The 21,263-nt window shown below is 40.6% G+C and overlaps 1 protein-coding gene across 4 annotated transcripts in view; it reads left to right on the top strand.

Annotated features, from left to right (window-relative positions):
- Positions 1-21,263, top strand: part of MTERF1 (mitochondrial transcription termination factor 1) — a 567,546-nt gene that overhangs the window by 421,982 nt on the left and 124,301 nt on the right. For all 4 annotated transcript variants that reach the window (XR_007130660.1, XR_007130659.1, XR_007130661.1 and 1 more), the window contains one exon: positions 7,926-8,104. The gene's annotated coding sequence lies outside the window, so the exon portion shown is untranslated. The remainder of the gene's footprint in view (positions 1-7,925; positions 8,105-21,263) is intronic.

Below are 21,263 nucleotides of genomic sequence, written 5' to 3'. Positions count from 1 at the left end.
GGTGTGAAGCATCAGCCAGCTGTCATCAGATGAGTCCTAACTCTGAAGCCTCCCAGGTTTGCACCTGATGAGAGAGTCAGCTTTAAAGAGAGGCAGTTACCCGGGGACATCCCTGCTTCCCTGGGATAGGAAGTGATGCAGCATCACGGGAGGGAGTCTGGGTAAGGAGGCAGAGCAGAGGAACAGCTTGCCTTGGGCTCATTTTTTTTTAAAAAAAGAAATCACTGAGTTTTCAAGAAATTTGCTTGAGAAATAATAGTTTAATGTCATACCCTCTTATGTGACCTCACATATACCCTCACCCTTGAAACAGGTGGAAAGATTATAATCTTTCTTTTAAGAAACCTTATCAATGTATGAGATACTCTGCTATGCTATCAGTTCTGTACTATTTGATGAGTTATATTTCTTACTGTACTAAGGCCTCTTTGGGAGGCAAATGGCAGAAACCCTACTTAATAAATTTAATCAATAAAAAAGGGGAGAAGTTGTTGACTTGGGATAATGAGAACCTAAGGACATGGGTGGACTTTCTTCATGAAGTCCAGGAGTTCAGAGAATGTTATCAGATTGTTTTCTGTCTCCCTACAGACTTCATTTTCAGGCAGTTTTCACATGGTGACTTCCACTGGGAGGCTGTTGAGGCTTTTGGACACCCAGCTGCCCTCTGGATTAGCTGAGGAAAATTCATTTCCATAGGAACTCTGATGAGAAGCTCATTCTTAGGGACTTCTGGGCATCCCAGCTTGCTATTAAGAAAATAATAAACCATTTACCCAGGGCTCCACCTGGAATCTTAGAGCCATTCCTAGTTCCTCTCTTTCCTTTCCTCCATACTTCAATCCACCAGCAAGTGGGCATCAACTTTATCTTCAAAATGTATTTGGGTCCAACCCCTTGTCGCCATTTCTGTCACTACTACCCTTGTCTAAACCACCAGCATCTCTTATATAGATGAGTGAAGAAGTTTCAGAGAAGTGACTTGTCTTGCTACTAACACTCTTGCTCCCTTAAAATCCCCTTTCCATGCTTAATGATAGCAACTGATTTCCAGTGACCATAAGTTGGGACCATATCCCCATCTGCTTTAAATCTTCTCAATTTTTTTCCTTACTGTTCTGAAGGCTAGAATTCTGTAATCAAAGTGTTGGCAAGGGTTCGTTCCCTCTGGAAACTCTAAGGGAGAATTGCTTCATTCCTCTCTTCTAGCTTCTTGAAGATGCCAGCAATCCCTGGTCTTCCTTGGCTTACAGCATCTGCCTCTACCATCCTATAGGCTTCTTCCCATGTGTCGCTATGTCCCAGTCTTCCTCTTATTGTCAAAATACCAATCATTGGTTTAAGGTCCACCCTAAGCCAGTATGACCTCATCTTAACTTGATTCCATCCTCAGTGACCCTATTTCCAAATGAGGTCATATTCACAGGAACCAGGGGTAAAGATCTAAATGTGTCTTTTGCGGAGACACAGTTCAGTTCAGTATGGTATACCCTCTAGTCTCTCCAGAACTCACATCTCTTCCATAATCAAAATACATTTGTCTCCTCTCAGATCCTTAGACATCTTAACTTATTCCAGCATCAACTCATCTTCTAAATCATCTAAATCAGGTAAGAGTGAGACTCGGCATGGTCCATACCAAAGCAAAATTTCTATCTGTGGACCTGTGAAACCTAGAAAGCAAATTGTATGCTTCCAAAATACAGCAATGGGACAGGCATGTGATAAGCACTCCTATTCCCAAAGGTAGAAACTGGAAGGGCAAAATGGAACACAGGTCCCAAACAAGTCTTAAAACTCAGCAAGGAAAATTCCATTAGGGTTTCAAGGGCCAAATCCTCTGTGGCTGCATGCTCTGTGTGCCGAGCCATCTGGACCTGGGGACCCAAAACTTCAAGGAGTTGTAGGAGGGCCTGGCTCCCTTCAAGATGAAGCTGAAGGGAGGAGAAAATGGAAACTATCTGGAAACAACTACTTGTTTTTACCTGTTGCTGAGGATGAAACCTGAGGAGAGTCCTTCGCATTGGCTTTAACCACACTTGTAGCAGCCAACACTCTGGCAGCCCCAGAGCTACCCTTGAAGCCGGGAGAAGGGAAGGGAGGGGAAAGCCTTGTAAGCCAGTAAGTTGTATATGCTTGAGATTAAGGGATAAACAGGGCTGACTTCATGGATGTATAACCTGTACAAGGCCCCATACTTAGAAGAGCCCCACAATTGAGTTAATGCTCTTCTGTCACCATCTTGAAATTCTTAATATTTGAACAAGGGGTCCCATATTTTAATTTTATACTGGGCCTCCAAAATTAGGTTCTGAGTGTAATCACTACCTACTACTTAATTATGACCAACTTTGTATATACATAAGCCAAAAAAAATGAGAATTTGTATCAAATTATTGACACAGTTATTTCTGGGAAGAAGGTAATTTTAAGTTTCCTTCCTTTCCCTCATCTATATTTTCTAATTTTCTATAAGGAATATGCATTCCTTACCTAAGAAAAATTTGTTTTTTAAACTTTACGAATTACTGATATGCAGAGATAAATTTCATGAAGTAACCTTTCTATTTGGAACCCAACCAGAATGAGTTCCAGAAGCCTTATTTTGCATGTAGAGTTTATTGGGAAGAGACACCAGTGGGGAGAAAGCTGAGCCAGGCAAGAAAGTTCCCAATGGAAGCAGCAGATGGATGGAGGATCATCAGAGATGATGCCTACAAGTCCCTTAAGCCGTCCCCATATATTCCTCCCTGAGGAAAGGAAAGAGGAACATACCTCCAGCCCTCACAGTCTGTTCTTTCATGGAGACCTAACTACTGATTTCTGTTTCTGTCCCCAGTTGCAAATATGTTGCAGAAGAAAACCATATGGTTCTGCCAGTGGGCCCCTCTACACATTTATGGGTCCAGTAGCTGTTGCACCCATTACCTTCTCAGCATACCACGTCCTTAATTTGGAACCATTTCCCATTTTCCACCGCAAATGCCAAACTTAACTCTGCTCTTCTCAACCCTGAGCAAACGCTCACTCTTTTAACTACCCCAAGAAAATGAATGGAATTTGGGAGGAATTCCACAGCCTTGCCTTCAAGATTTTCTCAGCTTTAAAGTGTCTCCCTCTCCTCTGACTTGTATTTCTTAACTTTCAAATGGATAAGGTCTTGTTTCCCCTTTCATACAATGATGTAATGCCATCTTTCCCTGGAGGACATTTTCAGGATTAGAAACCCAAGATCACTCTCATCCATTTCATTGTCAAGCAGTGTCTTTCAGAGTTTAAAAAGCTCCCTATTCATGCATGAGTATAATAACTTTCTGTGCTTTGGGGGTAACTGATGCTGCTTATATGCTAATTAACATACTTTCATCTATTTAAGGATTAGCTCTTTTCATCTGCCTAGCTCAGAGCTCACTTTCCCTATCTTTTGTTTTTGGTGTTACCTGGGCTAATTAGGGTAGCCAGACTCCAAAGATAGCCACCAAGGAGCCACACTTCTGAGAATTCATGGCTTTGTGGAGTCCCTGACTTTTGCATCTGGGCTGGCCCTGTGAGCCACTTCAACCACTAGAACATGACATCAGTGATGCTGTGCTAGTCTGGGCCTAAACCTTCACAAGACCTGGCAGCTTTTGCTTTTGCATTTGAGATTTAAGATTTAAGAAGTGCATTTAAAGAAGCTCAAGTTAGCCCCATACTGAGACCACATTGAGATAGAAAGAAAGATACCTCAGCCTTCCAGCCAGGCTTGCCAATACTTGCGGCAAGGGAATAGAGTCATCTTAGATGATCCAGCTTAGACCACCCTCTCTCACCACATAAGAGATTCTGAGAGAAGGACCCAGTCAACCCACTGGGGCTATTACAAGAGACAATGCAATTATTGTTTTAAGCTCCCAAGTTTGAGATGGTTTGTTAAGCATTAATATAACTAAGATACTCTCTTTACTCCTAGTAAGTACACACACACACACGCCCATCACCTCCATTGCCTGGGCTCTGCCAGGCAGCATCAGGCAATTAACCTACTGGGTAAATGAATTCCAAGTGGATAGAATTCCAAAATGTATCTTTGCTTACACAGTTAGAATTTCTTTTGGGAAGTTCCTTCCCCTCCTCAATGGCATTTCTGTGGCCTTAATTTATATTAAAACTGCTTCAATATGGATGTGGTAGATAGTATGGTATAGTGGTCTAAAACACAGAATAATGTTTAAAATTAATGTGTTTTGATTGCTGTGAATGCCTTGGCTGATTCTGAGGTAATTCGTAAATGACACGTTGGGACCATTCTTCCAAGGTTTCAGGCTGTTACATAAGTGTTTTATTTCTAGCAAAATTATTATTTCAGGCTTTTAAAGTAATAGTCTATAATGCATGCCATAGGCAAATGCCAATTTGAAGGATTGAGAGAAAAATATAACAAACTGCCATATTTGTTAGCACTTTGAGGTACTAAAATCTTTGTGGAATTTCAAAGACCATCCATTTCCTCAGGCCTACACACAGCAAGGTAACATTGTAAATCAGAATTTTCAGACTCTTGCCTATAGAAATACTTCCAAGGAGTGTCCAGTGAGTCTCCAGTGAGACTCATGTCCACTTCAGTGGACACTCCCACTTCAACCATCTTTCCACACACATCTGATGGTACTGCTCTAACCTCCCAGAACAGACATTTTCTTCTCAGCTGAGGCACCAGAACTCTCCACATGCCAAAGCATTCTGTGTTTCATTTTGTTACACACTCTGTTAGGTAGACACATAGCTGTGCTCCTTGGGCGCAACGTTTTGCTAAGTCCCCCCCCCCCCCGCAAAATCTTCCAAATTTACTTACTGTTCTCTGCTTACCTTACAACTAACCTATAAATTCAATGCACTCAGAGTGGGCTTGTCTTCACGGACCCTAAGTGACAGACACCGTTCTATTCTCAGAACTACTCCATTCCCCAAAACCCTGGAGTTTTAGTACCAGGGCATACTTTTCAAGCTTCCTCTTCCCTTGAGAAGAGGCTATCCCTCTTCTGATGGAATCTTCTAGCAGGTCTGTTCCACCAGCTCAGAATTGCCTAGCCAGTCTGTATTGTGATCATGTACCAACTTATATTCAAAGTAGGTCTTCCGCCACATATACACACACAAAAAGTAAATAATTTCTTGAGACCCTGAGTACCTGAAATGTAGACATTGTTTACTGACACTACCCTAGTGAGGAATGCAAAGAACATGAAAGTGGGAGGCCAGAGGCTAATATGTATTCTTAAATCACTCACTCACTAGTTGGATAACTCAGGTAAGATAGTGAACCTCTCTCAGCCTCAATGCCTAGATAATTCCAGCAACATGAGCCCATAACTCTGCCTAATGAGAAGGTTCTAGGAACACCCATCCTGGAGAGGGATGTTGACTCTCTCACATCCATCTTAGTGAGATTCCTTCTCACTGAGCGTAACACATGGCATGAGAATACTGGGGGAACAGCTGGACAGCCTAGATTCAGAAGGTACATAAGGAGGCAGTGAAGAAACAAAATGCAAGTGCAGGACAAAGAACCTTGGCTTTCTTCTGTAAAACAAGATGCAGGGGGCAAAAACAGACAAAGAGATATCTCACTGAAACAAATAAAAGATAATTTTTCCTGAACTTCCTAATAGGCTAGTAGGCTTTTCTAGTAGGCTAAGCTAAGACTTATTTTTAGGTTTAAGATGGAGAAAACCTATTCCCTTAGATGGCAAGAAGTGAAGATATTCTCTCAAGACTAAAGAGTTTGTCCCCCTAAGGCCAGAAGGGCTCTATATAATAAAAATAGCAGCTAACACAGGGAGCATTTACTTCATGCAAGACATTGAGCTAAGCATTTTACATGTATTAGTACATTTAATCATAACATCAACCCAGTATCACCCCCTACTTAATTTGGAATATTTACAGATATTGTCAGACTCCTCCATGTTGAGAACCATTGTCTGGTACTGAAAGTCCCTACCATCTTGGGGGGTGTCCCTTATCACAGCTCTGACCAGCAATTCCTTTCCCCAGATTCCTTGAGATTATAAAATAGGTTGTATGTGGATATTAAATGAGTTAATATAGGTATGATGCTTAGGAAAGCTCCCTGCATATAGCAAGCACTAATGTTAGTATTAGCTATTATATTGCTGTTTTGGTTGTTGTCATCATAACAGGAAAAGCAGCAGAGCAGAAGAGTAGAAGATAGACTATAGCGGAGAGATTTTGGGGGGTAATTGTCTCCAGTCTTGGATAATCAAAACCAGGCTTGCAATGTGTAAGATCCAGGGGTCAGTAACTAATTTCATCTACCAAGCCAGCGGAAGGAGCTTGGCAAACAGCCAAACTATGAGCCTTGCTTAAGCAGAAAATAAAATCATCAGGAAAAAATTAATTGCTTTCGGTGAATCTTTATTAAAAAGCCATCCTGAGTATATAATAACTTTCCTATTCTTTCCTTCCTTTACATTGGCGTTTTGGGTGTCACCTATTTTGATGCAGTCAAGCCATTAGACTTACCCAAGAACAGACTCACATCAAATAGACTGTGCTTCAGGAAAAGAAAGGGTAGGTCTGCATATGAGCAGGAAGAGAAGACAAGGTTGATGTGTGAAGGGGCAAAACAGTAAAGATAATCATCCTGTTTAGTTGCCCAGTTGCTCATAATGAGTCAGCAAGTAGGCAGTCATCTTTAACTGGTGACAGAGTGAAAAGGGAATGGTAATTCGGGGGGGCTGGAGTGCTAACACCTGTGTGAGGTAAGCACTGGGACTCGTTCCAGACACAACCACAAAGAGCTTTCAAGAGACAGAGACACAGAGACGCTAAGGCATCGCCGAGATAGCTTGTGAAATGACAGTTAAATCCACCCTAAGCCTTCACTGCTAAAACTAAGACTGACAGACAGGGTTCATTGGCATCAGCTACTTGAAAGCAAGAAATGTTAAAAATTTAAGGAACATGAGAACACAGAGCATGAGAGAAAAGCCACACTGGGTTTCATTGGTCAGTGTTGTGAAGAAATCTATTCACTCATTGAAACAGCTACCTTTCTATGTGTCCATCCAACTTCCCCATGTTGTGCATGATTTTACCTTCTGCACAGAAAACATTTCATTAGTTTTCATAACACTTTGAGAAGTAGGTGTTACTGCCATTAATTTACAGATAAAATTGAGGCTCTGAGAGGTAGTTACTTGCCTAAAGTCACATAAACTGTCCTAAGTACAATTTCTATACTCTTTCTAGAATCCTGCTGAAAACCAGAGCTTGGTTCTCTGAGACCTCTTTCAGCTCCAGAATTCCATGATTTTATGGATTCTGTGTTTCTGAAAGCATGCCTAGTCCTTGATGTTTTCCTCCCTCTCTCCTGAAAAGGTTTAAATCATCAGAGGCAGATGCCTTCCCCGCCAGCATGGGGGCCTGTTTTTCCCTTTCCCCACCACCTCTTATCCCTTTCTGCTCCAACGTGTGTAGAAGTCCTGCAGATGGGCCCTAAATGCCTCTTCTCGTTAGATGTTTAGACTGAGAGACTTGCCTCAGAAAAGAACCTCAGAGGGTAAGTTAGCTTTGGGAAACGATAATCCAGACAGATGCTAAAAAAGGCAGAGCTAATGAGGGACATCTAGACCTTGTGGCCTTTTCTGGGTGAATGGGGATTAGAGCAACCTGAACTTGCAAGTTCAATGAGGTGATACTCCCTTTAGAACACCTAGGAAGAAGCCACCTCAGTACTTTCCACATCCAGCAGGTCCTTCACATAGAAGGCAGATGAGGTCTGGGCAGAACAAAACATGTTGCTTCTTGACTGAAACATCTTTATGGGGGTTTAATAACTTTTAGGAAAATCCAGTATCCCAAGCACAGCCTCCAACATCCTCCAGAACCTTACTCCTTTTTGATTTGTTTGTTTGTTCCAGTCTCAGCTCTCTCGACATGCTTATATTCTCATCGTGCTGGAGTTCCTGCTCTTTTTCTGACAAGTTATTGGCTGCCTGATGTGGGCCTTTCTCCATTGTGTGAGATACATCCAGCCAGGAAGATCCAGACCACAGTCATCTCCTCTGCAAGCACCTCAAATATCTGGATTCTACTTTGGGTAAGATCAGATACTTTGGATTATTATTCTATTTCTTTCTCTCCACCGTGAGTCTATAGCTTGTTTATTTTATTGTCATGGTGCTGAGTTCAAAACAGGTGCTCAGTAAACATTTGAGGGAATGCATAAGTGTGAGAAAGAATTGGTCAAATGAAGTAAAAGGAAGGAATCAGAGCAGGGCAGTTTGTCTCCCTTGCACTTTGTCTTCTTTGCCTTTGTCCCCATCCCTTTGTTTTATTTTGCATTTGTTGTTCTACATTAGAATGAATTATTACTATTGGTTGGCTTATATTAGAATTTATTAGGCTCACATGTCCTGTGTCCAGTCTCTTGAGGTCCAACTTCTAAATGGTTTCCAGAGATCACTAGTCAATGGGGATAAAATATAAATGGTAGAATGCTTCAGAAAACCCCCCACACTCCAGCTGTGCCGGTGGGACCACTTCCTTCCTTGCAACTGCACTTTCCTATAGCAGCTTTTACTTAATTAGTCCCCTGACTTTTACTTTTAGTGCCCCCCACATAGGATTAGGCAGTGCACATTCACAGCCAGACCAGCTGAGGAAGACCATAAATGGTGAGATTTAGAGATTTAATAGTAAGCAGGGAATATCCTGACAGGCCAGAAAAGAATCACAGTGGGTAGTGGGCCCAACATGCACAGACAGGCACAACTCAGCAGGAGCCCTCATTTTACATGCAACCTACAAGCATAGCTGGGCCCATTACCAGGCAGACATGAAGATCAAATGTCATTTGTAGGGAACACAATGTTATCCCTTTGTTTAAAGAAAAGTATAGCTGGAGTAATGGAACGGACATTTGTTTGAGTCCAGGCTCTAGAACTTTCTCACTTTGAGTGAATCTTTTAAATTTTCCAGGTCTCAATTTCCTTATATGTATAATGGGTACATACCTCAAGGGTTGGCTGTGAAGACCATATGAGGTAATATGAGTAAAGTGTTTAGCACAGATTTTGGCAAAGAATGAATGAAGTATAAATTTTAGCCATCATCTTCATTATCATCAACATTATTGCATTGCTTAAAACTCAAGTGAGGGCAAGTAACACAAAGAAAAATTTTAAACTAGGAAAATATCCCCTGATCTATTTTTTTTCAGGTTATTGAAAGCATAAGATTTCTCTTAAAATATGTTGAGAATTAATTAAACACATATCCCATATTTCACATTTGGGAGGCACTATTCACAAAACTGTGGCTACTGTGAAGAATAACTATTGTCCTAAAGCTGCTTGTCATTGTTCATGACAAATCACATGTTATGAAGGCAGCTGATATTTACGCACTAGTCTCTTTTGCATCATCTCAGCCGGTCCAGCCATGAAAATGTCTTGCCTAATGCTGTATTGGGGGTAGCCGGTTAATGCAATTTAAACTAGAAGATCTAGAAGCTTTCCTATGGCAAAAACTAAGTCATCTTATTTTTCTTGCACATGGCATTATAGACCACAGAATGGACCACAAGAAGGTGAGAAACTCATTTTACAACAAAGTGTGAATTATATGTATATTGTTACAAAGACTCTGGGCCACAATTTCTCTTGAATAGTGACTTCTGTGATGTCAAGGAGAAACAAGAAATCCTAAGAACTCTTCTACTTTCCCAGAAGTTTGGTGTCATGCTAACTTGAGTTTGAATCCCTCCCTCCGAGTATTAGTACAAATTCCAGACAGCTTAGTTAACGGAGCTCAATGATATGACCTATCTTATAAGGCTATGGCAGTGAATGATTTGACATAGATAAAGTAATTATCACCATGCCTGGTGTATATGAGCTGCTCAGCTCATTGTAGGATATATTTAACCCCACTCTCCCTTCTACATAAGAAAACAAGATAGAATGAGAGACAAGGAAAATTTTCCTTCTCAGGTGCAATTTGAAAAGGACCATTCAGATAAGGAGAGGAGTCAAAATTGACTGCAGGGTTATTTTACAACAGGACTTGGGTTCTCAGTTCAGAAAAAAAATGTATAAAAGCCATGTAGCTTATCTTGAGGTACATTTTTTTTCAGATTTTCAAACATTTAAAAAATTCTGCTTTTACATTAAAAGCCAAGATTAGACTATTTTCTGAGTATGGCATTGGTTCACTGAGTTATGGAGGGGTCTCTGCTTAGTCTAGGGCTCAGTAAATATTAATGAAGGGCCTAGATACCAGATGATAACAGCAGCAGTGCTGGGGTAGTTCTCACGCCTTATGCTTGCGCCCAGAGGGGTTGGCTGTGATTTCGTGTTTAAAGAACTGAGCTTCATGATACAATTTATCAGGCTGTGTAATGTATGTCTTCCTGCTACTGAACAATGAACTCTATGCAAACTCACAGCTATATACATACACACATATTTAAATCAGCAAAAACCAAATTGGTAAAATTTATACAATGGTTTATTTTGTGTCTTGAGTTTCAGTTTTGCTACTGGAACTACATTTTTTTTTTTTACTTAATCTGATTATTTTGCTAATACCTAAAAAGCCTAGCTATTTTCTGATTTCCCCCATCTTACCTCAAGGTTTCTCAAGATTTTCAGTCACAGTAATTCCTTCTTCACTCCTGCCCCTATCCACACATGACAGTCTCAGTCTTCTGTTTTTCCCTCTGACTGTGGATATGTTTCTTTAGCAATGATCTAAGAACCTTTGAACCTGCATGTGTTTTCACAGCAAACACATTTACACATTACGCAGACCTGAAGAGATATTTTGCCTACTGCTGGACAAGAGGTTGGGTACCATTTTTATACCAAATGGGGATGAGACACCCTGTGCCTTCATCTTGCAATCACAGTGCACTGGCTACAGGAATCATCTAGATGTTTGTCATCGAAACTCCAAAGCAAATCCCACATGTGAGCCTGCCTGGCTGCATACTACCCCAAGGTCACCATGCCCACACATCATTAACATGAAATCACAAAACGATAACTGAAAATCACAAACTTGAAATAACTCATACACGATACTACTTTTTAGCAGAAAGTAATAATGAAAACTCAGGAACTGTAAAAGGACAATGAATTTGGCAAAATAATCATCTGACTATAGCCTGACTTTGCCTTCTAAAAGTGTCTTACATAGTCATTAGATATTTTTTTCTGTATCATAGAAAGCCAGAAAATAAATATAAAAACATCCTTATAAAAAAACCCACCATAATACATATTACTAGTATGACCTTCTAGAAGACAATATGAGAACTCATATCTGAATTGCAGATACTTATATTCTTCAGATCAGCAAGGCTACTTCTAGAAATTTATCCTAAAGATGTCCTAAAAGTATGTGAAGATGTATCCACAAGTACTTTATAATAATGAAAAAAGAAACCATATGATTAAGAAACCATTTGAGAGAATGCTGTAGAACGTATTTACAGGCATAGGAATTTGGATAAGATATGTTTCTAAATTTAAAAAAAAAAGATGTTTTTGAAAGAACATATGTAAGTTTCTTTGTCCTTGTGTATGTTTGTGTGTATACATGCATAGCAAAAAATCTAGAAAGACGTTTTCCAAAGTATTAAATGAGTTATTACTGATGGTAAGATTAAAGGTTATTTTTACTTCTTTATATGTCTTTACATTGTACAAACTGCTTTGCAAGAGAATAAAAGTGAAACTATTTAAATTTGGGGAGGGAGAATAAAAGGCATAATGATAGGGGACATACGTTAATGTCACACTGAAATGTGTAAAAGTCCACCATCAAAATCTATACCACAGAATATCAGGCGCCAAGTACAGTTATTGAAAAGCCCCTCTGTGCTCACCCAAGCCCAGCAATGCAGTGAAGACTAAGGGAAATCAGGACTGAGGAAAAGACCTGGAGCTGTCCCAACAGTGTCACCATACACACAGCCTTGTGTCATTAGCGATTTATTATTTGCCACCCTCCCCTGCGCCTTCCCCAGTATTCATAGGCAGCCTTCTGGCAATTGACGGTGTCTCTTTTGCCAGGAAGATGAGCTGAGCTGTCAGGGGAGTGGAGGTGACAGTGAAGAGGGGTGTGTTCATAGCTGGTAACATCCAGAGAAGTGTGCCCACATGTAGCATACCCACCAAATCCAGAAATGCACTTGCTCATTAGGACCAACCAGGGGAAACATTCAATGCAGGCTATTTAGCATCCACTGCAACCCATGAAACAGGCATAGAAACAAAATCCAACCTTTAAAATTCTCTCCTTTCTTTCTTCTCTCTCCCTCCTCTCTCTCTCTTTCTCTCTTTCCCTCACTTTCTCCCTCCTTTTCCCATCTCTCTCAGATTTCAAACATGTCTTATAATCTGTCATATGGATCAAGCTATCCCTAAAAAGAGATGCTAAGCTTTTCTGAGTGACAGGCTGTTAAATTTAAATTTAAAAGCTATAAGACACATAAGTACTAGGGATGTAATGTACAACATGATAAATATAATTAACATTTCTGTACATTATATATGGAAGTTGCTAAGAAAGTAAATCCTAAGAGTTCTCATCATAAGGAAAAATATATTTTTTCTATTTCTTTAATTTTGTATCTATACGAGATGTAGATATTCACTAAACTTTCTGTGATAATAATTTCATGAGATATATAGGACAGATTATTATGTTGTACATCTTAAGACTTATACAGTGCTGTGTGTCAAATATATCTCAATAAAACTGGAAGATAGATGATAGATAGATAGATAGATAGACAGACAGACAGACAGACAGACAGAGAGAAGTGAAAACAAACAAAAAAAAATTTCCTTTCCCTGCTGTATTCTGGTCCTAGAGGTGGAGTAAGTCCATTTTGCACACTCTTGGCCACAGGCATGACCAGCATCTAGTCCATTCCTCCCAACACTTCTGTAAGCATCTCTAATCTGATGTGCTGCCTTATTTACAACCCTGCCTTGAGCTCAGACACTCCACCAGGTATATGATGGGCCAGCTAATGCTGCACCCCAAGCAGAGACAGAACATGCGGATTTTACTTCAAAGAACACATGGCTATGTACTGAAGAGAAAATGTTGTCATCCTGGTCAGGCCTGGATCCAGTCTGTGTTGAAGAACATGAAAGGAGCCCTGATGACAACAGTACATCACCATACTAACATATCCTAGTCAGGTGCACTGCTATTTCTTGCCATTTTCTTCTTTTTCATATGAAGGTTGCTATCATTTCACACACATTTTGCAGTGATGAAGGTAATTCTGTTGCTACCCATCTGGGAGGGATGGGGGAGCAAGCATTTTATAACTGGGCTTCAACAGCTTTGAATATACTTCCTCAGATCTCTCGCCATCATAACTCTCTCCTCTTTTCTTCTTAAAATATAAATATTATGTCTTTCTCTGTGACACACAAACACACAGAGTCTGGACAAATAGCCAGGGGGCTGGGAACTCCACTGCCCCATCCCCAACTGAATTTTAAAAATGAAATTAGGAAACTCAAACCAAGAATCTCTCAAAGCAGTTTGGAAGTAAGCCATCACCAGATTGATGGGATGTAGGTGAAGAAACAACTCACTCTAAATGTTAGAAACCAGAAGTCAGGGAGAGACCCTTCAACCCCAAGTCTCTGGAATTTCCATCACTCACTGATCCTGAGAAGTCCAGCCCATTCACCTTCAGACCTGGAATACAGTGGCAGTGCAGGGAAAGACCAGGGCTTGTAGTGCCTTTACATTTGTTACTGCTGTTGTTTATATGTTTTAAACAACATAGCTCCTAATGAGGTGATTTAGTGAAATGTTCATCTCCCTCTTTATTACTGCCGTGATACTCAGTGGTGAAAAGGAAACATTCAGATAGGCAGTAATGAAATATGCTGTTGGATTTTATGGACTTTCTTTCCTCCTTTCAGAAGAGAATTTCTATTACTTTCACCTCTCAGGAGTATCGAAACATGTTTGAGAAATAAAAGGGTGGGAGAACAAATAGCATTTACCACCTACTAACTGGGCAATAGTAATTGGCACCATCATTCACAGATATTCATCTGCAGTGCTGAGCCCCACAGAAATGAGTGAGATTAGTTCCATTTCAGTTACAATAACAACAGGAACTGGGCCCACATGTTTGTGTCTTGGTAGAGGCAAGGGGCAGACTGCAAAGTAAGTCTAAATTCAACAGTCGGAGAGGAATGAAGGCCTCCTCTCCCAAATCACAATGAAATAATTCCCAGTGGCAGCTTGCCTTGGGTTCTGAGAGTTAGGAGGCAAATATGTTTGCAAAAAGAACCATAGGGAAGCAAAATGAAAATAAATTGCTCCAGTTCTAGGCATTCTTTGACTCTTTTGGGCATTGGCTCTTTTTTTTTTTTTTTTTTTTTACACCATCCTCAGAAGAATGGATGGTTCAGGAAACAAAACAAACAAAATAGGACATGTAAGAGGCCATGTCGATATGGCTCTGAGTGAAACAATTCAGATCTCCCAAACTTGTATCTATGGTGTAATAAAGGTTTTAGAATCTACCTTGCAATATTTCTAGTTCTTTTTCTCTAAAATTGGGTCAAAACACAAAGAACCCAAGTTGTAATAGAATTTTTAAAATTAGTACTACACTGGAAAATAGAAATCAATATTGGGAACTTTAAAAAAATGTCTGTTTAGCTTTTATGCCACCCTGAAAACAAGCAACTCTGAAGAGGTCTGTTGACTTGGATCTCATCTGAGAATTGAAATCCACCTTTCCTTACCCCGGCCAAGTTAGTCCCACTCTCCCTTCCACTCCCACTCAGGGGCCCTTTATGGTTTCCTCCCTCCTTTACATCCAAATGCAGAGGTGAAGTGTGAAAAGCTATTTAAGTACTCTTAACATACCGAGAAAGGAAACTATCTGGCTATTTTTTATATTCCATGATATTAAAGTAATTCATCTGAGTTTGCACTAATGACAGTAAATCTCTCCTGCTGACAAGCTGTGGTCAATTATCCTTTCTACAGCCTTTTAAATCCAAAGCAGTAGGAAGTGCGTCAGTGTTGGAAACTTGTAGCTTGCTAATTCAAATAAAGCAGCCAGCCAGCTTGAGCAGCAATCTAGACAGTGCACCACCAGGCTGCGGGCCCCCAAACAGCTCTCCTCCGGGCTTGCAAATACTGGGGCACTTCCGCTGGAATTTACATGTATGGAGGAAACGGTTTAAATAAAGTGGTGTGTTATTTATCCCTGTAATGAGTAGTTTAACAGCGACAATTAGGAAGGAAATTCTACAAGCTTGAACTCCAGTTACTTATTACTGCCACTGAAAGTCAATTAAAGTATCTAAGTAATTACAGGGATTGGGATCATCTGTCATCTGGCAAATCATATTAGAGGGAAGAGGCTCTCGGTTTGTTTTGAGTGTGTGATCTCGTCTCCATCATGCTGGTTAATTTTCAGACAAGGGAGTGTAAGGGGGGCTTGCCCCACACATCCGTGGATCTGTTCACTTGGGAGAGCAACAGAAATGTTCTCTGGATTTCCATCCAACCTCAGCAGCCATGCAAAGGAGCAGGAGTCGGCCAAGAGGTGGGTAGGCAGTGCCCACTCTCCCAAACAAGGCACCCAAGGACATTGTGCTTCAGCTCAAGAGCCTCTGGTGGCGCCTTGTTCCTTCTTGAGCTCCTGCTGTACCGAGTCCTGGTTCCTTTGTCACTTCAAGGCCCACCAGCTCCCCGACTACCTTCTAGGCCCTCCCTCATTCATCCCGGTCAGCTTGCTGGCTCCTGGACATTATCATCATGGTTTAAATGCCTTCTGTGCTTTTTCTCAGTCTGTTACTTTAAGGTACTTTCTTCCCCTCTCTTCCATCTGTTCCAATCCTCTTGACCCTTCAAGGCTCAGCCAGAGTCCTGACACCTCTCTGATGCAGATCCAATACCAGACCTCTCCTTCTATGAGTTGCCTATGGAATTCCAAATTGATGGCTCAGTGGCTCTCAGATTGTGAATGCGTAGCAGGGGCTACATCTTAAGTTTCCACTTCTTGCCCAGTATCTGGGATATGTTTACACCCCTAGGGTGGTAACCTCCTGATCCTTGACTTCTGTGGCTGCTGTAGTTTAATCTCATGTTTGGTGAAATGTCGTAATCAGACCTGGTCAGCCTTCCTTCATTTATTCTCTCCTTACTTCCTTCAGCAGCATGTTTTGAATGGCTGACTTAGAGCAGGACCCCAGAACTACAGTTTGGATCTAATGCTTCTTCTCCAATCACATTGTCCAATGGGAATGTGATTTGCTCACACCACCCTGCACAAACCAAGGAGCTTCTCAAAGTTCATCATTCCTTTGCCGGCCAACACTTGAAGGGAAATCATCATAAAAGCACATATAAACATAGAAAGAATGAGCTCTCTCTCCCCTGTGGTTCTACATGGCTCTCCTCAGAGCATTCTCAGTCCGAAACAGAAGACAAAGAGAGGAAAATATTTTCAAATGATCTTCCAAATGACTTTAGGCTTACATTGTGTTCAAGTTTAGTTCAAGGGATGGGCAAAACTTGGGTCAGCCAGCTTTGCTAGGGTCAGCCAGACACTGGGGTCGAACGGCCATGTTTGGGTTGAATTAAGAACACTTACTGTTTTTCATATCCCAAGACAGATATTGGAATTTTAACTTTTCTCTTTGCAACCTCTTTATATTTTGAAAATTCGTTTCATCTTGGAGTGAGACTTCCCAGGAGATCTTGTTTCTCCCTCTCCTCTTTCATGGCACGTCCTTTGGTAACTCTTGTTCTGCACCTGTGGTGTTTAGACTTAACATTTCCACTCTCATTTGCCCCCAACATGTTGTTTGTGTAAAAAAAAAATTCTTCATGAGTCCAAGGAAACTGATCAGGAGGAAACATGAAATTGGACCTATGGGAAAATCCACACAATGTTTTCATTAAAGCTTCTCAGTATTTTTTGCAGGAAATATTGCCCATAAAAAAACATTGAAAATAGAATATTCTCAGGCGTCAAACATAAAGGAAAGACTGACAAGTTCGACAACCTCAGACCATATCAAAGGACTGATGAAAATCCTTCAATGGCTGGAGCTCTCTGGTAGTAGTGAGCATACTGCAGTATAACTGTTGTACCTGCATTATGACACCCATACCACCAACACACAGAGCCTGTGTTCAGTACAGACCAGCATTGTGCTATGCATTTCCCTGGTGGCTAGCACCATGCCTGGCACATGGTATGTCCTCAGTAAATATTTGTCCAGTGAATATTTTGTCATTGTTTGGTTATATAAATACCATATATCAGGTGTGGAGGTTTTAAAATGCTAAGATAAACAGGTCCGGTCTATAAGAAGTTCAAATCCTGGCACTGTGATTCCTAAGCCTGAGTGAGCATCAGAATTGCTCACGAAGTTCCCAAAGTACAGATTTCCAGGCCTTTTGGAAAATGACCTCTTTTCCAGAGATTCTAATTCAGTAGGTCTGGGTAGGGACCCGGAATTCTATATTTTCAATAAATTTCCATACACCTCTGACAGTCAGCCAGATCGGAAACCCTTGTGCTAGTCAGTGGTAATAAAAGCCTTATGTTTTTAACATCTCATTTCCTACATATGAAGAGTTTTCTCATCCCTCATCTCCCTTGATTCACTCTCTGAGTGGCATAGTATACCTTGCAGTTTACAAATGAGGATGTGAAGCCCAGAAAGTTAATGGTGTTGGTGAAGTCAGCATCTGGATTTGAACCCAGGGTTTTCATTCATGAGCTCAGCACAGTTTTCTTCTTCCTGACTCCCTCTTGAGAGTGAGGACCCAGGTTAGCTCTGTCAGGTAAAGAGCAACAACCATATACCTCATCACTAAATGAACAGCCAGTATATTTAGGTCTCTCTCCTAGGTTCTTTGGGAGAGACAAAGTAAGAGAAAAGTATTGCCTCTTCATAGGTACACCCCTCCCCTTGAGAATCACCCTGGGAAAAAGAATTCATTATGGAGACAGGCTCTCTCAGAGATGACAAGCAATGAAGGTTATTTCCTTACAGGTATTTTTTTTTTTTTTTTACACAGAACATATATCAACTGAGAAAGTCAGTGCTACTGGGTAGAATAAGCTTGGTTCATACTCCACGAATGATGATCTAGGAAGTAGACCAAATTCAGTCCTTCACCTGAATACATGGCTCCTAAATCCAGCCCTCCTGCTTCTCTCTGTATAGCTACCTAGCCCTCTTTGCTTCACTCTTCTATCTACAGTGTGGTTGAGATAAGCCATTAAAGTATTTACTTCACTATTATCATATAATCCAATATGACATTAGCCGTGCATCTGACAGCAGATAGATGAAAATTCCAGCTGCCTTTCTGGATTAGTAACACAGCAAGTTTCATTTTACAATGACGAGATGTGGGAGAGCAGTGTCAGCAAAGGTGCCTCCGTTTTCCACACAGGTACATAGCCCGAAGCTATTCCCTGCCATATCCCTGAAGAGAAAAGGCCAGAGCTTCCAGAGTATGGATGCTGGGCTATCCCATCACTCAGGGATATGGTTTCTCTAGGCTGTGTCTGAGAGTGAAGCAAGGCTCTGTGAAATATACAGAGGGCTTGTGCTGACAGCAGGAAAAGGGAGTGGGAGTGGGGAGACAAGTTGCTAGAAAAATCAGCAAAAACAAATGATCTTTAAACTCTTCTTGGAAGTATTTCTTGGTAGAGGAGCATCTCATGAAGGTATTTTGGTTTTCTTCTCAGAGACAGCTTTCTTTCACAGGGTGGCACCAAGTACTACCCAAGAAATCTAAAGAGGGGAGATGGAAAAGGAAAAGGCTGACAATTTGCCTAGCCATTTATCAGAGCCTAGATACTCAAGCAAAATAACCAGTGACCCTTATTTCCTTATACTGGCAATTGGAAATTAACAACTCTGAAAGGGTCATTGTGAAGAAGGTAGCCTTCTGTGATGGTTCTCTCCTTCTGCATCTCCTGGGTTAGGATTTTTTGGCCTGAGTATATTAAAATCATATCTCACTGGGCAATTCAATTATACAGATAAATATACAAATTCAGGCCAACTTTTAAGTAATCAGTTTGAGAGGCTACATACTTGATGGGAACACTTCTCTTTTAAATTGAGCTTTACAGCCAAGTGTACATTCATTTCAACCACAAAATATATATCTAGTGACTCTATTTTTACATGGCCCAGAACTAGGTGCCGCTAGGATATAATCTCATTCTAGCAGTGGTAACAAAGGCGGCTGGGGATCATCCTGGAAAGGTACAACTTGTCACTTTTCGATGGAGAGGAGGCCAGCCACAGTCCTGGCTGTGCTCACTTCCCACTGTACATAGGTAAAAACAGGTTGGGAGGTCGGATGGCAGGCAGAGAATGAGGGAGCTGGGTAACCTATATGGGAATGTGAAAATCTGAGATTTGAAGACTGAATCACACTTGCCCCAACACCAATAGTTTCTCTTCTTTTGTAGTCAGTGTGGTTTATAGGAGCTTCTTCAGGAGCAAATGTTACATCCAGAAGGATTTGGTTATGAGTTTTATGTCGGTCTGGGATTGCCTGTGTGCTCCAGTATTTTTATTGGGGAAACTGCATTTCGAAATAAAACCAACAAAAACAAGGTCTCCTGCAACTTACCAGAATAGGATCCATGAAAGTAGGTCAGAGTGGTCATGCAAGTCTTAAAGAATCATTGTGGTGGCTGGACCACTCTCAAGGGGAGCTGGTGAGGTGGCCAACTTCACTGCCTAGGCATTTGGACCAGTCACCTGAGGGCCTCCATTAAGATTCCTCAGGGCTCTTGTTAACATCTACAGTTACAGTCATTTGTGTCCCAAAAGAAGAGGACACAGAGACATTGGAAAGAATCTCTTGCAAGCGAGGTGATTGATACAGTTTTTGTGGGTTTTGCTATACTTGTGGTTGCTGTAGCCTTGATATTAATCTTCATTAGGAACTTACCACAAAAACAAACATTCTTGTTATTCCATAAGTGGAGTGCTTTTAGTCAGCTATGTTAAAGGCGTGGGCATTGCTTTAAAGAACTTTCTGCTGAAAATCCTCGGCTGAGACACTCCTTGGCCTGAATTCTGCTGCTAAACCTCATATTCTGTGTAAGCACACAGATTAGTTATCTAAACAGAGCCATGGATGTATTGAACCCTTCTAACTCCAATGGATCATGTATTCTTCATAGCTTCGATTGTAGCTTGCTCACCTCTTCTTTTCAAGGAGAGGCAAGATGTGCCCATTGATGATATCATTGGTCCTTTGAGTAGCTTCCTTAAAATCATCACGGGGATGTCATGACTACATGCCTTTAAAGATGATTTCCATCTAGTCTGGTAAGACTGCCTGTATCTTTTGAAAAAGGAGTGAATGCAATCTCTCTAATACTCTTAATATCTCTAATATTCTTAATAGTAATGAATAGGCTTAACCTGTGAAATTGAACAGCAAACTGGTGAAAGAAATCTCCCAAAGAAATGGATATCTGACAGATTTGTGAGAAGCAAATTTAATTAAAACTTTGTTCTATAATTCTGCTACCAAATGAATTAGAATTTCAGGACACATTGAAAGTGACACTGTCCTCTTAAATGCTGTTCTCTAGGGACAATCTTTTTTGAAGATTTTGCTTAACATTTCTTGGATTGCAAAAAGTTAATTTTCTATATTTAAATTATGACAGTTAACTAAAATGACCTTAGTATGTGACCAGTTTCCATTTTTTATTAATATTTTATTATTGTATGTGTTTTAACTCTTGATTCCCCTATGAAGAACAAACACAATTATAACAATTGTAAATATAAAAGATAAAATGCCTATTTAATGCCTATTTATTTATAGTCAAAAATTTTAAAAATATGTCCCTGCATCAGGATATTGGTTAAGCAACCTATTAGTCAAATAAGAGTAGAATTTTTTCAAACTATTGTTGCCAATTTTTTGGTTGTTTGGGGGAACTAATTTGGGAGGATTTTTGAAAATAGTCTGAAATGATGTGGAACCAGGCCTGGTAGATGGAGTAGGTTATCAAACTTTGTAATAACAATTTGGATGATTTGTAACTGTAAGGAAGAGACCAGTTTTCCTTTTGGCTCAGAGATGACTCTACCAAGAACTTCTGAAAATGTTTAGAGAAAGGGCAGTGCCAGGAGAAGACACAATACGTGTGTCCTCACGCATAACTACCTTGAGGCAACTCTCATCTTAAA

Source organism: Phacochoerus africanus, chromosome 11 (genome assembly GCF_016906955.1).
Source record: "Phacochoerus africanus isolate WHEZ1 chromosome 11, ROS_Pafr_v1, whole genome shotgun sequence".
Taxonomy (NCBI): Eukaryota; Metazoa; Chordata; class Mammalia; order Artiodactyla; family Suidae; genus Phacochoerus; species Phacochoerus africanus.
This window is presented reverse-complemented; position numbering and strand designations above follow the sequence as displayed.